The sequence below is a fragment of the Anopheles stephensi genome, chromosome 2 (assembly GCF_013141755.1).
Source record: "Anopheles stephensi strain Indian chromosome 2, UCI_ANSTEP_V1.0, whole genome shotgun sequence".
Lineage (NCBI taxonomy): Eukaryota > Metazoa > Arthropoda > Insecta > Diptera > Culicidae > Anopheles > Anopheles stephensi.
In genome coordinates this window covers 71,473,936-71,495,633 of record NC_050202.1, presented here as the reverse complement: position 1 = coordinate 71,495,633, position 21,698 = coordinate 71,473,936, and the positions used below count along the sequence as shown (strand labels likewise).

General features: G+C 43.3%; 1 protein-coding gene across 7 annotated transcripts in view; it reads left to right on the top strand.

Annotated features, from left to right (window-relative positions):
- The window catches only part of LOC118504640, a 132,508-nt gene that overhangs the window by 48,009 nt on the left and 62,801 nt on the right, over positions 1–21,698 (top strand). Inside the window, exon 2 of one of the 7 annotated variants that reach the window (XM_036039363.1) lies at positions 9,711–9,840. The exons of 5 other annotated variants lie outside the window; for them this stretch is intronic. The gene's annotated coding sequence lies outside the window, so the exon portion shown is untranslated. Of the gene's footprint in view, positions 1–1,410; positions 1,827–9,710; positions 9,841–21,698 lie in introns of those variants that run through there. One more of the 7 variants, XM_036039364.1, reaches the window with a different exon arrangement.

The following is a 21,698-nucleotide window of genomic DNA, read 5'->3' as shown; positions in this document are numbered from 1 at the left end:
CTGATTATTCGTCCAAACGGACCATCATACTAAGGCAAGGCCATTGTTCCAGCCATTGTTTGACCATTCCTCTTAGGAAAGGAAACACCAAAGGGATCATTCCCGCAAGTGGTTGTGGGAGGTTAAGAGTCTCGATCAGAGATTGAAGGATCTCTGACAGAGTGGGGATCTGGGAGAAGGATCTGGGTTCACTTGGGAACGCCAGGTTTTTGGGACTCGGATTTTTACGGGGTTTGGTGGAGGAGCCAGCATCACGTGTGGGATTGTCCCGAGGAGGGACTGGTGTTGTTTCCACATGACACCGTGTTGCCTTTTTGGGAAGAGATGATCTCTTTCTGGGTGTCTTTTTGATCGGCAGCCTAGGGAATGACGATCGTTTTACTCCCGTGAGCGGAGCCAGATTGGGCAACGGTTCGTTTTCCGCAAAAATCGAAAGCGAGTCGAACGGATTCACGCTTGGAGTCGTCTTCAAAACATCGGCGTACGAACCCCTGGCATTCTGGATGATGGTCCGCTTGTGCTCCGCCTGTCTCCTACGGTAGACAGGACAGGAGGTTACCTCATGCCATTCCTTCTTGCAATGGATGCATGTTTTGGGAGCGGTCTTGCACTCTGCGGTAGAGTGCGCTCCTTTACATTTACTGCACTTTGTAGCGTTTGTGCAGTATGGAGCAGAATGCCCAATCTGGCTACAATTATTACAATTCGCGACTTTTGTCACGAATGGTCGACGGATTGGCACACGAAGTCCCTCAAAAAGGAGAGAATTCGGCAGAACAGTGCCTTCGAAGGTGATCCGGAGCGAGGATGTCTCGCGAAACACCTTCTTTCCGTCAACCATGCTTGAAGCGAACAGTTTTTTCACCTCAAGGACCTTGGCACGAGGAGTTGACTGGTGCAGGAATGCCCCCTCTCCGTACTTTAGGATTTCCTCTAGCGGGTATTCGAAGTCATCGACAACACCAATGACTTCCACCAGTCCACCGGGTATGTATACCCGGTAATCCTCCGTATAGGCCGGATCGGCCGCAATAGCATTGGCTTGCAGCCGGTCTTTTGCGGAGACCCTCAGTTTATTCGGACGCAGCCGAAGAACATCCAGGACCCCCGGGTATTTTTTATAGATCGACGCGGTGATCGATCTAACATCCAGGGGTTTATTCCTGGGCATGAAATAAACATCATGCACTCCTTTGTAGGATGCATGATATGCCCTGCTCCTTTTGTTTAGATCCCCAGAAGGAGGCGAAGGTGAAACCCCCGGAACTATAATTGGTCTTTTTTTTGCTGATTCGCCTGGATCGGAATTTTTGCGCTTCACTGTAGTGAAGCCTGTGTCCGATCCATCGATCGGCTCTACCTCCATGGTAGAGCCGTGCGAATGGTTTAAACGCTTTACACTAGGGAGGGAAAGGGATGACACGACACGCAAGGACTTACCGGACAACACTTAGCGAGAGAGATAGTACACCGCGCGAGAGTACTTACACGTTGCACCGCTCTCTCACCGACACACGTAACACTGGACGAGACGACTACGCACTGAGAGCACAAAACAACTCTAATCGCACGGTTCGCTTCGCACACGTTCTAAAACTTTCACTCTAGCGATAAGCGATTTTGGGGTCAGTGGCTTTGGCACGTATCGTGTTTTTGCCGTTAGCATCAACGTGAAGCGCTCGAAAGAAACACGTCTTGATAGCTTCGTGGTTGGAGACGGAATTTCAGACAGATAAGTTACTAGCAAAATAAAATAAATCAACGCTGGCGGTGATGGCTTTGGAAGTGTAGGAACTAGTTAGTTAGAAAGATGTAAATCAATTACGGTAATTATGTTTAGTTGGGGTTCACGGTTGGAACATTTGCATTCACGTGCTGTAGCTATTACTGCAATTATTCTATTGAGGATGATCGTGTTTGGTGATACGTGCTTAATTAGATGAGTCATGAGCCAGGAATCTGATAGGGGTGATGAGATAAAAAAGGACGAATGCTACGATTTTTAAATACTTTTTTCTAAACCTGTCGAAGGTTAGGAGTTGTTCAATGGTTTAGATGGGTTTGCTGAAATAAGCATGAGCTAGATACAGGGCATTATCTGTGTTTGGTCAATGTATTCAAATCAAACAAACTTGCACCGGAAAATCAGCCAGACGGATAATATTGTTGACAATTCTATGGCCTGGATTCTAAAGTCATGTGTATTTTTTTTAAGTTTCGTTGAATTCTATCGAGATGTCACTAGTGTGACTGTGTAATCTGTTGGAGATATTGCAGCGATTGTCTCTCATACTAAGTCTGCTATGAATTTAATCTGCACGTTAATTCGTCTTTTTTTAAGTCCAATTTTAAAACAGCAAATTGTGAACATTTTTAGGAGCATATTTTTAAGGACCAAAAGACTGAAATGTACTCTAAAATGGGCCTCACTAGAGCAAATTGCTTTCATGAACATGGGCTATCTCACAATTATGATCCTCTGAGGTCATCCTAATGGCTTCAATCTTCACAGGGCAGGACCGGGGCTCAAATCCCTTTCAGATAGCCTCCCAGCCCGTAGGGCCTTGTCTACCTCTACTTCGTTACGGGTAAAATTAAGTCACAGATAGCCAAAAATGGCAGGCCGAGACCTCTCGAGATTGTAGTGCCAAGGAAGAAGTAGAAGAAGGGGTCATCCTGATACTTGATAAAGTGGTGCTAAAGTCGTCCTCAGCAATGTGGGAAGGACACCCCCCCAATACAATTATTAATTCAAAACAGTCCTCAACTTTAATTTACACATATTGTAAGGGAACCCAGAGCTGGGAGAGACCCGGGACCGAATAAATATAGCTCGTGCTTCAGCCGACATGTCCGATCAACAGGGCATGTTTGGAGCTGTTGCAGGATTAAGTTTACTTACTTACTAATTCGCCTCGACAAATGCTTCGCAATCCTCGAGACCGCTCACGGTTTAACGCCGTCGTCTGCAATCGATTATTCCGGTTGTTCTGGCGGACGCATGAACGCTATCGATCCATCTCAGTTTGAGCCTATCACGCCCTCTCTGTCCGTGTGGACTGCCTAAAAGGACCTAACGGGCTGGGTCGTCCGGTGTCATTCTCATGACATGGCCAGCCCAGTCCTTCCACACATACGGGCCCTTTGAAATGCTTTTAAGCATCATCCTCTCGAACACGGCTAAGAGGGATTAAGATTCCTCAAGGATATATTCTTACGTCAAAGGATATGTGATTTATTCTAAAAGCCCTGTTTTAAATCGGTACCTCGGCCTCGGTTCAATAAAACGTAAAGAATATTCGAGTTAGGCTTAGTAGGACAAAACTGTGTGATGCAGGTTGTTTAGTCATACAAGCAGAAGAAAAACAGACTCACCATTGCCTTGATCTTGATGCAATATTCGAACAAATCCATGCTGTTCGGACTGCTGTAAGCGCTTATCATTCTGGTTGGCTGTTGATGGTTTATTTTCACAAATTACAAGGACATGTCAATGCCTATTATTGTCTTTTAATATCAAGTTGATAGCAATATGGTTAAGGCATGTAGTATTCCTCTGTGAAGAATAGTTCTTTGCAACGGTTTTAATGATCTCACATATTTCTTTCCTTTGTTTTGCATTATTGAAAATATTTTTCTTCCCAAAACGGGAGGACAAAGCCAAACTTTGGCCATTTAAAAATTTCGGTCGAGTTTTTTCCTACCACCATTCCATTCCATTGTTCCAGCTTCAACAGTTCCAAACTTCAGTTAGTTCCTTCCTGCCATTCTCAACCACTAAACCATCCACTAGACCTGTTATTTTTATCGTTAAAATGTGCCACGATGCATAGTAGGGGCTGTGGGTCACAAGCATCGGTGTTTCTGTTGGTCCACACAACATACAGCTGGCCCGCATCAAACCCCTTACCGCGAAACAAACAATTAGGTGGACTGGCGGTGGTTCCGACGTGTTTTGATTCCTTTTTTGGCTACGACGAGACCACAACCCGAAGACTTGGCCGCATAAAGATGTTGTCCACCGGCAAGACCACCATATTTGGTCGCACGACCCAAAGACATCTTGGCGGAATGTCGGTCATCTGTCCTTGTGTGTAAGAGATAGGGGGAGATTGAGAGAGAGAGAGAGAGAGAGAGAGAGAGAGAGAATGGAGCAAAAAACAAGTCCATCCGGACGTCGACAATCGTACGCGACGACAGCAGCCGGCGTCTCTTCGATGGTGTGTTATTGTAGGTTTCGATGGGTTTCTACGCCCTGAACTTGTCTGGGCGGTGTTTATGGTGCCGTCCGGGGTGGGAATCATACGCAAAAAGGGGCGATTCGACGAACGAAAACCTTGAGACGATTGGCCATAAAATAATGGAATGTTGAAAACTGCTTCGCTGTTCCGTCCGTCCGATCGTAACGATACTTTTACGACGGCAGCTGGAAATAACGGAAAGCCAATATTGAAGGTACTGTACAAAAATTGACCAAAGAAGGGAGAGCTAGAATATGAAGTGAAGTAGTGATAGAGTCTATAGTGGCGTGAACCGTGATGGTGGACTGATCGGAAGGATGCAAATAGTGCCACGGAGACAGTAAACTGCGCGCAAGCTTGAGATCAAACATAATATGAACAAGCAGTTACTGTTTTCCAAAGAAACTTATTGCATTCGAAATTTAAGACACAACGGGAAGAATGCTATTTTAGGGGTTTGTTTGTACATGAAACCAATTGAAATCAGTTGAGTAGAAATCTTGAAGGTCCTTTAGTGGTGTTTTTATTTATAATTTTCGAATTACAGATTTTATTGTTGAGCAAAAATAGCTGGAAAAAAATAGTGGAAATGGATCAGTATCTTTAACGAGTTGCATAACATTTTCTTATATCCAGAGAAAGAAGGAAAATCTTTTTAGAGACAGATTTTGACCACCTTTGTAGTAAAAGCACTCTTCTAATGCAGCAGAAATTTACAAAAACGAATCCAAGACTTTGTTGTCTCGAGCGCCCCTATTTTGGTTCCAAAGACCAGCTACAATGATATGAGGGACATTTTTTGTTTGGGGCGACCCGGTGGCCGAGGTGAGAGCGTCGTCGGTCATCAAACGACAAGACCGAGGTTCAAATCTCATCCAGAACGCCTCCCCGCACGCAGGGCTAACTACCTTGGTACGGGTAAAACCAAGTCACAGCAAGCCAGAAATGTGACAAACCGGATAACTCTCGAGGTTGTTGTGCCAAGGAAAAAGAAGAAGAAGAGGGCCATTGTTTAACTGTCCAAAAATGACTGCCCAAGTGGCGAGCAATGGAAAAGTTTAGGGAAATCTCTATCGAAGAACCTTTATCTAATTATTGTGTGGCTGCGACAGAGTAGCAACTGATCGCTACCTACTTTCATTTACCATTTAACTGTGCAAATTTTAGAGTAAAAGACTCGAGAAGGCCCCTTCCTGACGAAATTTGTTCATCACCATACGACATACGCCTAAATGTATGCAATCCGCAGTACACATTGCGAAGGCTTCACAGTATGCTTTTAGTGTGATCAGAAAAGGTTGAATAAAGTTGAATAAAATATTATTTATTATTGAAATAAATCATCTCTGCACTCCCTCCCGCCAATCTTGAGCAGTCCTGTTATCTTAAGGAGTATATGTACTTATTCCTTAAGGATGTATACTTGTTACGGGGGATTCAGTAAAGGAAGAAAAAGCTGAATTTAAGCCGGGCAAAACACATTCAAATAGTAAGCTTCTTGGCCAATGTAGAAAGACGTATCGCAACATATTCATGTTGTGGTAAGACGAATTCTATTCTATTATTGAATATCTGGCACGTATGATATGGATGCAAACTGCAGACATTCTGGATTTGATGATTAAATAAGCAACTTTCCAACAGTTGCCCTGAAAACTGTTCATTAGATCACTTTTTTCCTTTGTAAACCATTAAGGTTTCTGAGGAATCTCTTGTTGTGCAGATGCTACGAAATTCAATCTGCCTAGCATTTATTCGTTGAAAATGTATTACTAACGTTTATGTTTACTGCCAATATTGGCTAGCCGTTGCTTTTAACAACAAAGACAATAATCTTCTGTTAACTGCAAATCGGAGCTCGATTTAAGCATAATCCATTAACTTTATAACGACAATGCAACCACAGAAAGGTTTCAGTTGAACAAACATCAGACTAAGTTTTCGCTTTTAATCTAGATTTTCGACTTTAAGAGTTTAATACAGTTTGAATTATTTATTTTGATGTTCACGAGGGATACGAGGGATGCTTATACTACAACATCATTTGTTTTGAGAATAAACTAAAAACTAAAAAAAATGTACAAAGATGAAACGAGGATGAGAAAGGCTCAATGTTGCATTGTCAGAACCTCTTGCGCTGCCCACATACAAAGTTCGCAGAGCAATTCTTTATCGTTGTTAAGCCTTATCTCGAGCTTACTCAGTTATGATTGTGTGATTGGTCGGTTGTTGATGCTGTTTTTACTAAGAGCTATTATGGAGTTGTTTGCCTTTTTTTGATGTTTTACTCGTTGCGGAACTATTGCTGCTGCTGGTTTTATGGAAGAAATGAGATGGTGATGATTGTTGTTTGGGTTGTTTAAAAGTTTGTGGGACATGATGGTTTAGGTGGCGATCAGAGACTTTTTCTTTTATGAACATTTTTATAGCTCATCTATGAGTCCACTTTTGAGGGCCTTTGAGACCTCATTCGCCTCTTTCCTGTCTATTGTTACATGTGTGGTAGAAATATTGTGAGTATGGTTTAACTATTGCTTAACTATTATGCTTCGTGCAATGGGGAAACACAATTGTGCTATGAATTTATATCTCTCGGTACAGGTTGCTGGTGCGTAGAAATCGGATGAGGCAGTTCTGCTGTTGTTTGTCGGGTGATAGTATGATGGCCAGGTTGGTATCAAGTTGGCGGTGTGTAGTGTATCCATGGCAATCGTTAAGGGTTTGACGGACGGCAATGACGATGCCACAGAAGCTGCATAGTGTTCGAGGGCGGTCAGAACACTGGTACTGGTACTGGTGAAGTTGACGTTCGGAATGTCGGTCCGCAGTCGTCGGCGGCAAGTCTGATGGCTATTGCTACGATTGAAAAGATAAATGTGTGGTTAGGAAGTTTGATGGCGTAGTTGTCGTCGTTTGGAAAAGAAGTTCAATGGCTTTTTTACAATCTGGACGTCTTTAATTAGACAAGCCTTCGGGGATCACAGTGCCTCAATAGCACTTCGGGTATGTGTAAATGTGAAGTACTGATCTGGTGGGTTCTGCTGCCATAATTTGAAGAACGCTTCGCGTGACCTTAATCGAATTGAGTCTGGACCTAGTGAACTTAACAATAATTTAAATTAAATTTTATCAAACGATATTGCAGAGGGAAAACGTGAATAATAGATACTTTAAATAATATTTAAACTAACATTATACTTCAAAAGCATTCTACACAGCAACGATGTACAATGCAGTAAAGCAAATGCTGCGTTCAGCAAACTTTCTCACTGCAACCCGACAGACAGAAAACATAATTTGCATCATAAATCATGCATACAAACACTGACCAAAGATGCCAACGTCTTTGCCCCCCTTTATTTCGCTCTTTGTGTTGTTATAACAATAAAAAGCTTTCGGCCCGTTGTTTGCTCATAGCGTAGAATTGCGAACGGTTCTACGCACCATAATGTGAGTGCATCCTGCGCATCAGCCCGGCTAGCATTCGTTTTTTCCCATTGTTTGACCGTGGTTTGGCGTGGTAAATTGTGGTGGAGCATGATTTTTATGGATGCACCAACACAAACGGTGGATAGAAAACCCAGTTTTCGATCGTATTGCAGCCGTATTTTCCCATTTTCCTCGTTCAGCGGCGGCGGCCCGGTAACTTGAGCTTAATTAAGTCAGGACTAATAATTAAAACTTTTTTTTTCTCTCCCGTCGTCCACAATAGTATGAGGCAAAATAATTATGCTTTTGCGTTGTTAGCACGAGTTGCTGGGCCTATGATAATTTACCGTTTTCCACCAGGAACAATAGCGCAGTGCTGCACAAATTCGTTCCTCAAGAGCATGATTGACTGGTGTTAGAGGTACAAAAAAGGTGTGAAAGCTTTTTCCCTTTTTTCTTCACTTTCCACTCAACTCCTAAACCCCACTTCGTCAAAAAAAAAAGTTTAGCCGTTTGCGAAACTGTCATCGCCCGTGTCATTGATTACACCCGAGGCGGCATACGGCAGAACAGTTCAGTTTGGTCGCATTTGAACCGTAAAATAGCCACGCAAACACAAACGATAAAAGTTGCTTTAATAATGCTAATAATGCTAATATCGGACGCCACACTTACTCGGTACACGCGACGTCACGCGTCTGTTCGTGCTGTAAGTGCCATTGTTTGCCGGGCGCAATAGTGCTCCTGGGTGCAATCACGCAAGCACGCGGGCTTAACGGTGAGGCGAGGCGTCACGAAACCGTTGCGCGCTGCCCGATTTTCAATTAAGACTTTGCCATTATCACGTATCCGTAGCGTTTCTATTCGGTTTTGGGGCAGGCTGTCGGCGCGGATAAAGTCCAGGCGATGAGAGACAACAAAAAAAGGTCAACTGGAAATCTCTTTCCCAAAGTGGTGGCCATCGATAGCGAGTCAGGTGGTCAGGGGGTGGACGAGCACCTAAGGGTCGTTCCCTGGTACCATCTGTACGGCTATCGGCATTTGTGCTTAACGAGAATCGCAGTTAGTATGGAGCTTTACGGAATTCGGCAAAGGAGCGCTTGCCAAGGGAGTCAAGGGAAGTCAAGCGAGATTATCATTGAGACTTTGGTTAATTTCCCGCCAGCCATAAGCGTAGTCTTATGCCGGTTGATATTGCCGGTGTCCACTTTGGGGGAGGATATAATCCGCATTGTGAGCTCCTCTGTTACTGATTGGAAGGTAAATGTGAGTAGAACTGTTTAGTAGACAGTATTGAAGATATTTAGAGGACGTCTTCAACTGATCGCTAATATCTGCTTTAAAACGCATCCTTAACACACTAAAGTCATTTCCAATTTGGATGAACTTTTAGTGAAATAAGTGCTCTCGGGCGCTCTGTTCTCAGTCCCAATCCTGACGAGTCCCACATATTACAGTAGCTTCGGAAACTACTTCGAGGAAACTCCGGAGATTGGCGAAGGTTAATTACGGTGCAAAATGCCACCACACACACATGCACACCCGCTAAGGACAAAAGGTCCCGGTAATCGGTAACTAACAGACCAACGAGACTAGGGATGCTCAGCCAGTCGGCCAGCCAGCCACCCTTATCTATACCCGGGGCACTAGTCGCGAAACGGGATAAGCTTTCACGCTTGTCCAACGCTTCCAACACAAGCTAATTTCGTCGAATAAATTATGCATCCCCAAGAAAACGCGACGGGACCAGGGTGGCGAGGGGCTGGTACGCAGAAAACCGGGCACCTCCTTCGACCGGTTTGCAAGAAAATCAATTAGTATCATTATTTATGCAAGGTAAACCCGGTTTCCGGTTCCGGAACTGTCTGCGACCCGGGAACGCCCGGCGCAACATACGAGTTCGGATACGAGGGATCTCTTCTGGTGGATGGCTAATGAATTTATCGTCTGCCGCGTTTGTGACGGTAGTGTTGCCGTGTGTCTGTATGAGTGTAGTTTAGCTAATGTTGCACGTTATCGTCTCCATTTTCCTTTGCTTAGGTTTGGGACCTCCACACACACATACAGTAGAGTCGCGGACAGGTGATCGTAACGGTGACTGCGGCAGCGGCGGTGGATAATTAACACTTTTGTCATGGGATTGTGTCGTTGCTCATTTGGAGCGCGATAGGTAAGTGTTAGCGTTATTGGGCGTGTTTGTTTTCACTTTTGATTTTACGTCCTGCATCGTCCGGAATCGTTTATATGTTGTATTTTAATCGCACGAAGGTTGACACTGAAACTCTCTTGAAAGTACTATTACTAAGAGGAATTACTTCTCTAGAGGAAGGTTAATCTCTCTTAGCCCAAGTCCGAGGTCAACTCTTTTTGAGGATACTCAAGTCAAGTCTTCTAGCTTTAATATATAATCCATGTCTCGTTATTTTCAAATGGAGAAAAGTAGATGAACTTTGATCACAAAGTTGCCCTCTTCTATTCATTTTGTAATAGAAGCGAAATCTACTTGGTGGTCATATATAGATTAAGTCCTCGCTCTATGACGGTGACCATATGCTGATGCCTCCGAACCACTTTTCGGTCTTTGAACTACTTACATATCAGGCGCTACAGCCGTTATTAGTCTGCTACAACTGATACTGATACTGCTTTTATCATACGCAGTCGTCTGCCAATCCAACATCCCAGCAGGAGCAGCAATGCCACCACTCCTTCTCTCCATTTTGGGCCTATCATGCCGTCTCTATCCATATGGACGCCCTAACAAGCCTTTACAGGTTGGATCGTCCGGTACCATTCTCATGACAGGACCAGACTTATAGGCCTGGCGAGTCCAATTCGCTGCTTGATGGTGAAATCACTGTTCAGCTCGTAGAGCTCTTCCTTGCAGCGGTTTCTCCATGCTATTCGTCGATGCATAAACAATCATCTTCTGAGCATCTTCCTGAGTCGTCTATTTTGGACAGAGTCCATGTGTCAGAGGTACATCTTCTTCTTTCTTGGCCTAACGACCTCTTATGCCATGCCGGCCATTTCTGGATTACTAGACTTATTGATACCGCATAGTTGTATATTTGGATTTTCTCCCTAATCCTACAAGATCGGTTCGTTCCATTTGTTGAGGAGATAGTTGGAACCACCTACCAGATCTTCACGATGCGGCAAATCTTGGAGAATATGGCGGAGCAGCAGAACCACATCTGCCATCTCTTCATGGATTTAAAAGCCACTTATGACAGCATAGCCAGGGTAAAACTATACGACGCAAGGAGCTTTTTTGGAATCCCAGCCAAGTTTATAAGGCTTGTACGAATGACAAAGGCCAACATCACATGTCTGGTGAAGGTGGATGGAAAACTCTCAGGGCCCTTTGCTACTACCAAGGGCCTGCGCTAACAAACATTGATTCACGCAGGGCTGATCAGCAGGTAGGTGGTCATCTATGGTGGCACCTTCGAAGTCGTCCAAAACTTCACCTATATAGGTAGAACCAGTCTCATGGCTCAGAATTCTCAGGAGAATTAAGCTAACAAACCACATTTGCTAGAGTGCAAGATAGTTCAAAAGGATGCTGGCTGTCCGGTTCTGCTACAGCTTGAACAAACTTCTCCGCTCTAAACATCTGTTGCGATGTGCGAAGCTGGGACTGTACAGAACATTTATAGTCCCAGTATTCTCTCTCTGAGACATACGCCTCTGAGACATGGACTCTGTCAGAAACTGTCGAAACCCTCTGAGCTGCGTCCGATACGATAGGTATTTTGGCTTTTTGACATAAACTACTTTTTCACATTATTCCGTTAAGTACGTTCAATAACTGTTTGGAAAATCGGTGCTAGTATTCTTTTTGTGTGACTATTCTCTCACGCAATTTTCATCCAAAAAAGATCATACCTTGAAAATCCTTAGGCTTAGCAATCGGAATATCCAATTCTTCGGAATATTTAGTTTATGAAGCATAAGTTACATACTCTTGTAGACTTGCATAGATAGCAAGTTTTGGTCCTTTTACATTGTCGTCGATTATTCTCGAAAGCATATTTTTTATCCTGTACCGCATTAGAACTATCTTGCACTCTAGCTAATGTGGTTTGTTAGCTTAATTCTCCTGAGAATTCTGAGCCATGAGACTGGTTCTACCTATATCGAACATTGTACAATTTTGCAATTTATGGCTTCAAAGTTGGCAGCTTGGTTGGCAGTAGATTGGTCTCGACAATCTCAGATGTGACGTTTAATAGAATTTCTCAGAATTAAGAAGGTGTGCCCGTAGAATGAATAATTGTTCCAACAATCCAGGAAATTGGTCATGTATGCGCATATGTGTTCGTGTGCACCGGCATTAACTGTGAGTCAGGAAAATAAATTTTTCTGCAAACTATAAAAATAAATATCATGTTGTTCCGGCATATCAGTACGGAAGGTTGATTTTATCCATTTAATAATTCGGGGAAGGTCATTTGTTGATGTTAAAAGCACGTATATGATTTTAAGAGATGTTAGTGGATGTTGATTATTGGAAGATTACTGAGGTAAGTTCTGGCAAGCAAAACAGTGTCTTCACCCTACCCCAGAACAAAAAATTGTTCCAAATAACAAAAGCGAATTAATCTCCTTCACGACAATCCATTATCTTGTGCATTTTTAACGCTTAAAAGCTTACCCCAATCTAAAACTAGCCGTCTTCTGCCCGGCTGCTGTTGTCGTCTGCTCACCATTCTTTCCGCCGGGGGATGAAAAATTCGTAAACCTAATGGAAGCTGTAATAACCGTTCATCAAACACACGCACGTTCAAAAGTGTGCTCTCTCTCGCTCGCTCTCTCTTTTCGGACCATCTCCACCAAAACACCGTCCTGTAGCATCTTGGGAATGTTCAACAATGCCAGCACAGTCGGGCAGCCGACAGTCAGTTGTCGTTCCCCAACAAAAACCGAGACATATCGTTAAAACCAGAACCGTATGTGAGTTGGGCATTACTGCGTCGAAAATTTATTCACCGAAAACTATACCCCGGCTCGTGTCATTTACCGGTCAAGATGCTGGCAAGTAGACGTGGATGTTCTCCCCGTTCCCGTAGTAGTCGGCACAGAAATTCGCTTGGGACCGTTTCTGCAAGGGGATCGAGCGGCTCGATCGAAAGGATAGCCCGGTCCGTTGGCTTATGCTACACACGGAAAGTAAATTATTCCCCAACCAAAGCAGCAAGTTCGCTAGGGTACCGAGGCTGAAGAAAAACCGACTTTACCATGCAGAGGACAATTTTCTGGAGAATTTGCTGGACCGTCCAGCAACCCAAAGGCAATAAATAAGGTGGGTTTAGGGTGGTGACAAAGAGAACGTTCGAGAGGTGTTTTTGGTGTTGGTTCGCTTTACGGTGGCAGCGACCCGGTAGAAGAAACCCCCGGAATCGAAATCGCTCCGACGTGCCTGTGAAGCTTAAGCATCAAATTGATTCGAAACTGTTCGTTTCTGCTTGCGGGCACTCCGCTTCTTCGAGAGAAGTTACCAGCTTCCTTCTCTACGGGCGTTTGGGTCAACCAAAATTGACACAATTTACGGAAGCCTTTCTGTTTTGCGCTTCACCAAACGTTTAGGGCAGAATAACAAAGGAAAACTCGACTCAACCGTATTTACAGCGGAATAATGTGTGAGAAACTCGTTCCCATGTGCGGTTTCGAGCCAATGTATTTTTATGCTGTATAGGTTTTGATATGGGGAAAAACTTTTCCCAAACACTGACCGCTTCGGGTGTGGTCCCCCCGGTGACGATAGCCCTGGCTTTAACCTGCTGCTGCTCCGCCACAACACCGCAACACGTACACATTTAAATCATGCCGATAAAAGTCGAATGCCCGTCGTGCATCATCGTTACGGAAGTCGGTGCGCACGGTTGGCATAATGACCGTGGGAAAGCTGGTAGTTCATCGGTTCATCCTAAGCGCATCCCTTCGCTTTGGTCGAGTCGGTGTGGAAACTCCCAAAACGTTGGGAGCCCTTATTGCCCATCCCAACGGTCCCGCCGTGCTGTTAATCATAACATATGGTACACAATTATCGTAAAGTGCGCCAAAAGACGATCTTTTCAGCAACTCTCCGTCTAAACTTTCTCACCCCAGAAACTCGGACGGCTGCGGTTACGTCAGTGCACATCACGTTGTTGTTTTTTTCTCTTCCCCCCATGCCCTGTCTGTGTTTTGGGGTGTATGGTGTCGGGTAGGTGCTGATGGGTTCTTTTGGAAACAAAATGCTTTTAGTTGATTGAAAACGGGACTGGCCAGGTGATGTGATGGGCGGGGTACAGCGGATTACCTGTGCGAAACACAGAGCCTACCGGCTCAGACCAATTGTTATTACATTAAGGCAGATTGTGCCACACGCGTTGGAACGTCATGCGTTTTATGCCTGGAAGGTTATTGTTGGGCTACGTATTTTGTGTTGCGCTTTTGTTTTTCGGCCATCCTCGCAAAAGGATAACAGTTGTTGGGATGGAAGTTTTGTTTTGTTATTTTAAAGTTTGATGGGTATGGTTAGGTTAAAAATGTGTGTTCGGTTCAGTTTAGTTTGGTCTTGTTTTTACTCCTAACGGTTGATGGTTTGGTCTGTATTTGAATTTTTATTCGTTTTTAGCTTTATTTTGCTGAATTTTTTCATTCATTTTTAACAGTCGAAATGGAGCAGTGTTGCCATTCCCTAATGACTGGAATGAATCTTGAAACCGGTGACTTGAATTTGCATTTTCCCGTTCATTATCAGTCGAATATCTCTGTTTCGAATTTAGTATATTATTTATTATTATCAATTTAATTTTCGATTACCTAATAGAAGATAGCTACATAGCTAAGAGATATCTTCGGCTGTCATTTCAAGCTTCTTTGTCTTAATATTGTCAATTTCTGGATAGCCGGTCGGTCAAGACGTGCTGTTATCAAGACAGTAACGTGCTGTCATTTGGTCTCCTCGATTGTGGTGTTCAATGTACCCCTTTTAAAGCCAAATCTTATTACTGACAGATGCAAATGTCAAATTTCAAATTTCAAATGTCAATGAACGAATGGTAGTGATCGTCTTGTCACTGCTGTTCATCGGGAAGACAAGCTTAGTAGAAGGGGCTGATGTTGTCAACCTATCGACGTTTTAGTACAACAGAGCGTGTTAGCCATTGACGTAGGCGAAGACTGCAAACATTTCTTGTTAGATGTTAGACACTACAAATATTGCCAAAGATTAATTGTTTAGTGGGTGCAAGTTAACTGATGGGCGTCATGAATCACATCTCATCATAGCTTCTGATGTTAGACTAAAGATGTCTTAGAGCTTTACTCCATAACTTTGGACTTCTTGGTCTGTCAGGTTATGCTTTCTGTTCTGATCCGATCCAACTTCCAGGAATCATTAAGAAATCTAGCCTGCAATAGATGATGTCCGGTGGTATATGTGCTACAGCGGCTCCGGTCTTCACATGGCATGGCTCCCATCCGGACCGTTCCCCCACAGTAAGGACGGACTATCCACCTGCGTGCTATCAAAAACCGTAGTAAGCAATTAGTTGCCCACCAAGTCCTTGGTGAAGTCGTTAGACCAAGAAGAAGTAGCTTAAGATAAATAATCTATAAGATTAAATCACTACTAATTCGAGTCCGTCATCTCAGGCTATAAGTTCTAAAGAAATTCTTTAACAGTAGGGGCATCTGTCTAGTTGCTATGATAAGGGTGAGATTAGCAGTTAGCTCAATCAGTTATTTGTCACCAATAGAACCGGTGCAGAAGCGTTAATGTTCCTCGTAGTTGTCGAAGTAGTAGAACCTGATGTGAATCATGCATCATAGACGAAAGAGCATAGGGAAATGTATCTTCTCTTCTTCTTTGGCTTTACGACCTCGAAAGGTGTCGGCCTGCCATTTCTGGCTTCCTGTAACTTGAAATAGTCCTTGTAGAAATTATTTCACTGTAGAGCAAGTTTATCTTATCTTTTGTGCAGCTATAATTTATAAAAAATAGTGTACCTCTTTGAAACTGCGTTTTACACTGGACGCTGCCCATAATCTGCATTTAAAGCTTAAAATTATCTAATCCGGTGTCGTGTGCAGTCAAGCGTTACACACACTCACAGTTGTATGGCAAATATTTGCAACCCACGACACACGACTCGGTTGCTCCACGCCTGTATGTGTTACGCAGTGCAACATAGTGCCGTGCTGATTCATCATAAATTCATTAGCGCACACACTCGCCAGTCAAATGGAGTGATGATAAGGCTCACAGCTTAATGAGAAATCATTTCCTACATAAATAATGATGCTAATTGATTTTCCCGCAGGCAACCGTTGCACGAGCAGGATGCTTTGGGCACTGGGCACACTGGGCTGCTGTCTGCCGTTTCTGCTTGGCGCAATGAAGCGATTAGCTGACTTTGGAAGTCCTGTGATGCATGCGATACCGGTTTCACAGGGACAGATCTTAATGGCGGCACAGCGTACCTCACGAACAGAGAGAGGGCGGTTTTCTTCGGTTGTGAAGTTGTGTTGTTTTGAAGCCCTTCGGTTTTATTGTAGCAGTTAAAAGCGTCGGACCATTAGGTAGAGAGAATTGGTAAAGTTTGGCCGTCAAACTATACGGTTTCAAATAGTAATTTAACCGTACAACGATCTTGAGTTGTGATGGTTGAATGCCGCACGAAGACATTTAAATGTCACAGTTGCGCTTACCAAACGAAGCACTAAAGAAGGGGTCTAACTTTTAATTTGTAGAGAGCAATAGAAATCGATTCATAAATTGGAACAGATCATTTGACTTTTGAGATGATATCTGCCTTTTTTTTATCCGAGGAGGAGATCTTCACAGAGATCCATGGGACCAACTTGGTTAGGGTTATCGGGCGTCTTACCTTCACGATCACCGTTGATAACTTAAGAGCTAATGAGACTCTTGTAGCCTTTAACGGTGATCTACTGTCTGTCGCGGCAGTATGTTTTTCCAAGAAGATCATAGCCACCGCTACAGTATGAAGCCGGATTGTTCTGCCGACTTACATCCTGCTCAGCATCTGGATCGGTCTCAGCTGTATCTCTTTTGACGCGAATGCCGGTTAAGGATCAATCTAATGGAACATCTGGTATGATGTTCACCACAGTCACTTCTTCCCCCATCTGAGTATTCATACGGTGTTTCAAGGCGATGAAGCGAGAACACTGGAACATTACATGCTCAGGTGTCTCTCTTAGCTCCTGACATTCCCTCCGGGCAATGTGCCTCCTGAATAAGATTCATCCGCTCGAGGTGAAATCGGTTCTTCCAAGTGCCCTGTCAGCAGCTGTGTGATGAAGACACAGCTTCGCCAGAACGACGAGATGTCCAGGTCATCACTGCTGGGATGAGAGGAGTCCTGAGAAGGACTTTTGGCGATGAACTTTGCGCTCAAGCAGGTCGAAGAACATAGGAGCTCCATAGCGCACACGGGCCACTTCCGCAGCTGCCACCACCCTGTGCCTGCTGCTCCGTGGTCCTACCCGATTCGGCATCATCTTGGTAATAACGTTCATAGACGAGACCTGGTTTAAGCCGTCCGATGTCGTACCAAGAGCAATGAATTATTGTACTACTTACTCTCATATTCTTCAACTGTGGTTAGTTCATTTTAATTTTCCGCTTAATTTCCCTGAAAGCTCAGTAAAAACTCTCGCATAATGCAACGAAAGCTAGAAATTAGTTTAAAAGAAGCCACAAGCACTGCAAAGCGAACAAAAACTATGTAACTTTCCCGCACGTACAACGCCTCTTTTATCGACTGCAATAGAAAAAAGATCATAATTTATATGCACGCTACGCTACGGTAAATCGTAATATGTAATCTAATAAAAGGGCTTTTGCATCCTTCCCGCTGGTTGCCCTTTTGCCAACCGTGTTTGCACGTTGTGGAAAATGCTTTCTGAACAACCGACCCCGGCCGACATAAATTATAATCAAGCGGAAACTGTGCCTATCTTTTGCCGATCGCGAGGTGAAAGAATTTGCAACCACCCGGTTTAACTGGCAAAATGAAGTGCAATAAGAGGGGCAAGAAATATGGCTGGCTAAGGCTTTGGGTTTGGGAAGGCGAGAAGGTGTTTTTTTTTTCATCGCCGTTCATCCACCAGTAACCAGAATGCAACCAGAATGATGGTTCGTTGATGCAATGGGTTTACTAGCAGTTTGAAGTGTACGTACGTTCGGCTCTTTAACGAATTCTTTCCAATCCCCATACGATGCGTCTATGCCGGGCCTGTGAGTGGAAAGAACCATAAAAAAACCCCTGCCAGTGCTTCAATGTGAAGACTAATAAAAGCTTGAATAGCTGTGCGGGGGCAACGGAAGCAAACAGAGGATGCTCCACGAGGTGGATTGTGGAAATCCATCTTGACTGCGGTGTGGCTTCACCGGAACCGTAACCGAAAGCGAGGAACAGGAAATGATTTATTCATATTCATTGGGAAGGAAAATTGGTTTTAAACGAAGGATCAAATTGCCGTTCGCAAAAAAAAAGGCGCTGCGAACAACCGCGTCATCGAACTGATGCAACGGATTGGTGCTGTTGGCTGGTCCGGTTGTAGGAGATAGAGAGAGAGTGGGCAAGTTCTTGCTGAACTCTCCGATCGGTATTGCTTCAATGTGAGCCAGCGAATCAAAGCTTCGGTCACAGTCACAATTCGAAGGACAGATTTAAAGCCGGATGAATTAAATTCATTAGTCACGTTGGCAGACGGTCGGCGAAGTGGCATTGGCGATCGGTACGAACCTGGTAATCTTATCAAGAGAGTGAATAAAATTCTGTACTTATTATTTAAATGGGTTGATAGATTGCGAAAATATACAATTGAAATTGAGTTGTAATTAGTGGTACGGAATCAGTTTTTTAAATGATTTAAAGAGAGGACAGTTTTTAATGTGTGATTGGTATTAAGGTAACTCTCAGCAAAACAGGGTTTAAATAATTGCTTACGTATTTAAAAAATTGCTGATTGATGAACGAATATGAATGAAGACGACGAATTAGGATGAAGTACCATGCGCCTCCATCGGATTGAGAATATTCTTAGAACATGTTCATTATGTAATTAATTACATCGCAAGAACAAAAAAAAAAAAGAAAAATTAACTGCCTCAATCCGAATACAGTTGAGCCAGTTTTAGCGCTTTTAATTAATCGCCCAACTGGCACTGAATAGTTTAACTCCCATTCCCATTGACAAGGGCGACAAAGCAAAGCAATGAAGTAAATTGTAAGCGCGTGTCTTTGTGCTATTTTTTTATGTCTGTGTGTGTGTCTGTGTCTGTGTGTCTGGCGTGTTTTCCTTTCTACTGTGTATCGGTGTGGAAAGCTTACCCTGTGTCCGTGAGTTGGTCTGCGATTGTCACACAAATTATAGGCAATAAATCTCGGCACACGCCCAGCATCGCCTGCAGACTGGGACAACCGTTGAGCCGTTTCGAATGGCCGTGCACTCGTAATGCCTGCCCGAACCCTCAAAGCAATTAAGAAGCGTTCGGCAGCGCGCGGAGCTTCGGTCGTACGGAAAAGACAAACAGGAGAAAAGTCGTGGCTCGAATGCTCCCGGCTTACTTATTCATTCGCACGGAAAAGGCTTACGGGCAAAGTGGACATCCGTGGATAGGGCGACATCATGACACGCATCACTGCCCTTGAAGGCTAATTGATTATCCAACTTTGTGCTTGGAATGGTTCGGTTAAATGGAGAATTCAACACGAGCACTGACACACGCACACTCAACCATTGATCATGTTTCTGGCCCGGGCGAATAACGGCGAGTCCAGTCAAGTTGGTCTCGGGCCAAGCGAGGGATTAAAATGTTGTTCCTGATTGTTTCGTTTTCATTAGATTGATTGATTGGACCCACTTGGTTGGAAAAGATCGAACGTCACATGACCGGTATGTATGTATGTAAATATATGCGTAAAATCAACACAGATGCTTCTTTTTCTTTGCGAACTTGATGGGCGAAGGGTGTGACAAGTTGCAATTAGCTGAAGCAGTGACATTGATTTCTTCGAACGGAATTCTAGTGAGTTTGATAGTTTTGTAACTTGATTGTTGCAAAATAATTATGTTTTAATGTTGCCTACAAGTAGCTCTTTTAAGTTTATTGCTAGAGTATAGAATATTCTGAAGTTAGTTCACGGTGTTTGATTAGACAGGATCGTTCCTCGGTTTAATAAAGATCCATTTTTATATATAATGAATAATTTCAGTGGTCGATTTAACCTAGCAGGTTATTAAGCAGAGAAGAGACTGTTTAATCGCAGACAAGTTCATCAGCATTGTTATTCCAAACTGTTCTCTCTGTTACAGGCTACGTAAGAGCAATGACGATGAGCTCAGGGATGGGCTCTCAATCTTTATATTTGATAGAAAAAATTACAATTATGAATATATTTCTATAAAATATTTTCCACAATAGTGTTATTCAGCGTACAAAAAGGACGACAGGCAGAACTTTAAAAACTTCTAAGCCATCATAGTCCTGAATAATTCCCATAAGATCATGTCTCGATCATTTTTCTGCAGACTTGTGCCCTTTGTTGGAAGCTTTCAAACTGCATTTTTTTTCCCATTTCCCATTCAGCCCATTCGACCACCTATAAAATCGACACTCTACGGTAGTATGATGGAAGGAACAGGTACCAACGCACCGCCAAAGATATCAAAATTTGTTATGTACTATGGAACACCATGCAGCTGTAATGAACACTGTGCTGGGGTTTTTAGAAAGGCATGTACGACCTGGCCATGTCTATGAGTCGTGCGTTACCCTGAGCAGGCTAAGATGCAGTAGTGAAGAAACAAATCCAGACCACGAGTGGTCTCACGGAAGTCGACAGACACTATGGCTGTCTTAAAAATAAGTATTCACATTTGTTCAGCCCTTTCTGGAGGTTACCGATCCTCTTCTAGAATTTTCAAAGATATTTTTCATAGGCACCATCAATGCCCAACACTGTTGGGAGATCGGTATCTGTCAGGTATTAAATTGAATTGTCTTTCTCTATAAGTGAGAGGCAGCTGTTCCTGACTATTTTCTACGTTTTTGGTCTAGGATGAAATTCAAAATGGGAATAAATCTTCAATTAGGGATTTTAAACTGTGTTGGCCATAGTTGCTTCAAATTGACTTAAATTGGTGTAAGGCATAGGAAAAGGATGGTTTGGTAAATCACAAGGACTCAGGGACAAAGCATGAAAAATTCTTACACCAGTCTATTTTTTAAAGCATTATCTTCTCCTTAGCTTAACGACTCTTCTCGGGCATCTAATGGCAGACTAGACTTATTCGTACCACGTTGTTGGATAGTCCGCCCTCGCTAAGGCGGAATGGTACGGATGGGATTTTAACCCCCAGATCCAAGAGAGAGTTAGAGTTTTGACTCTAGATAGAGGAACTCTTCCACCTTAAGGTTATCTGACGTTTGTTTTATTCTGTGTTTTATCGTCTAACGTTTATCTACGCAACCTCACACTTCTTGACCTGATCTGTATATATGAGCTAACTCATAAACTCATCTACCAACATTACTTAGTACCAGTATCGAAATACTTCTGTTTCAGACCACTAAATCATATTACGTCAAGGAAAGGAATTTCATGGAACAATTTGCAACATAACCTATAAATCATCGTTCCAAAATTTATGTCCCTTTGGATAGAGCACTTAAAACAAATATTTTCGCCTAAAGGCATTTTGATGTATAAAATGATGGAAATAATTTGAAATACCCGTCAAAGCTACGCCGCCTAACAAAAACCTTATTTCGTTGGAGTTTTCATCACCCTTCAGGCACTCTTCCCAACGCACGTGTTGCCGAAACTGGGGCCCCGTAAAAAGCGTCACTAAGTGAAAGAATTTCTATTAACGCATTCGTTCGTTTCACACTTTTTGAGCAATGCACGTCAGCCGTCCCGAAAAGTTCACTAACTCCAGTCGGTGTTGATGTGAAAAGAGAAAAAAAAAGAGACACAAACACACGCGCACATTATCTAC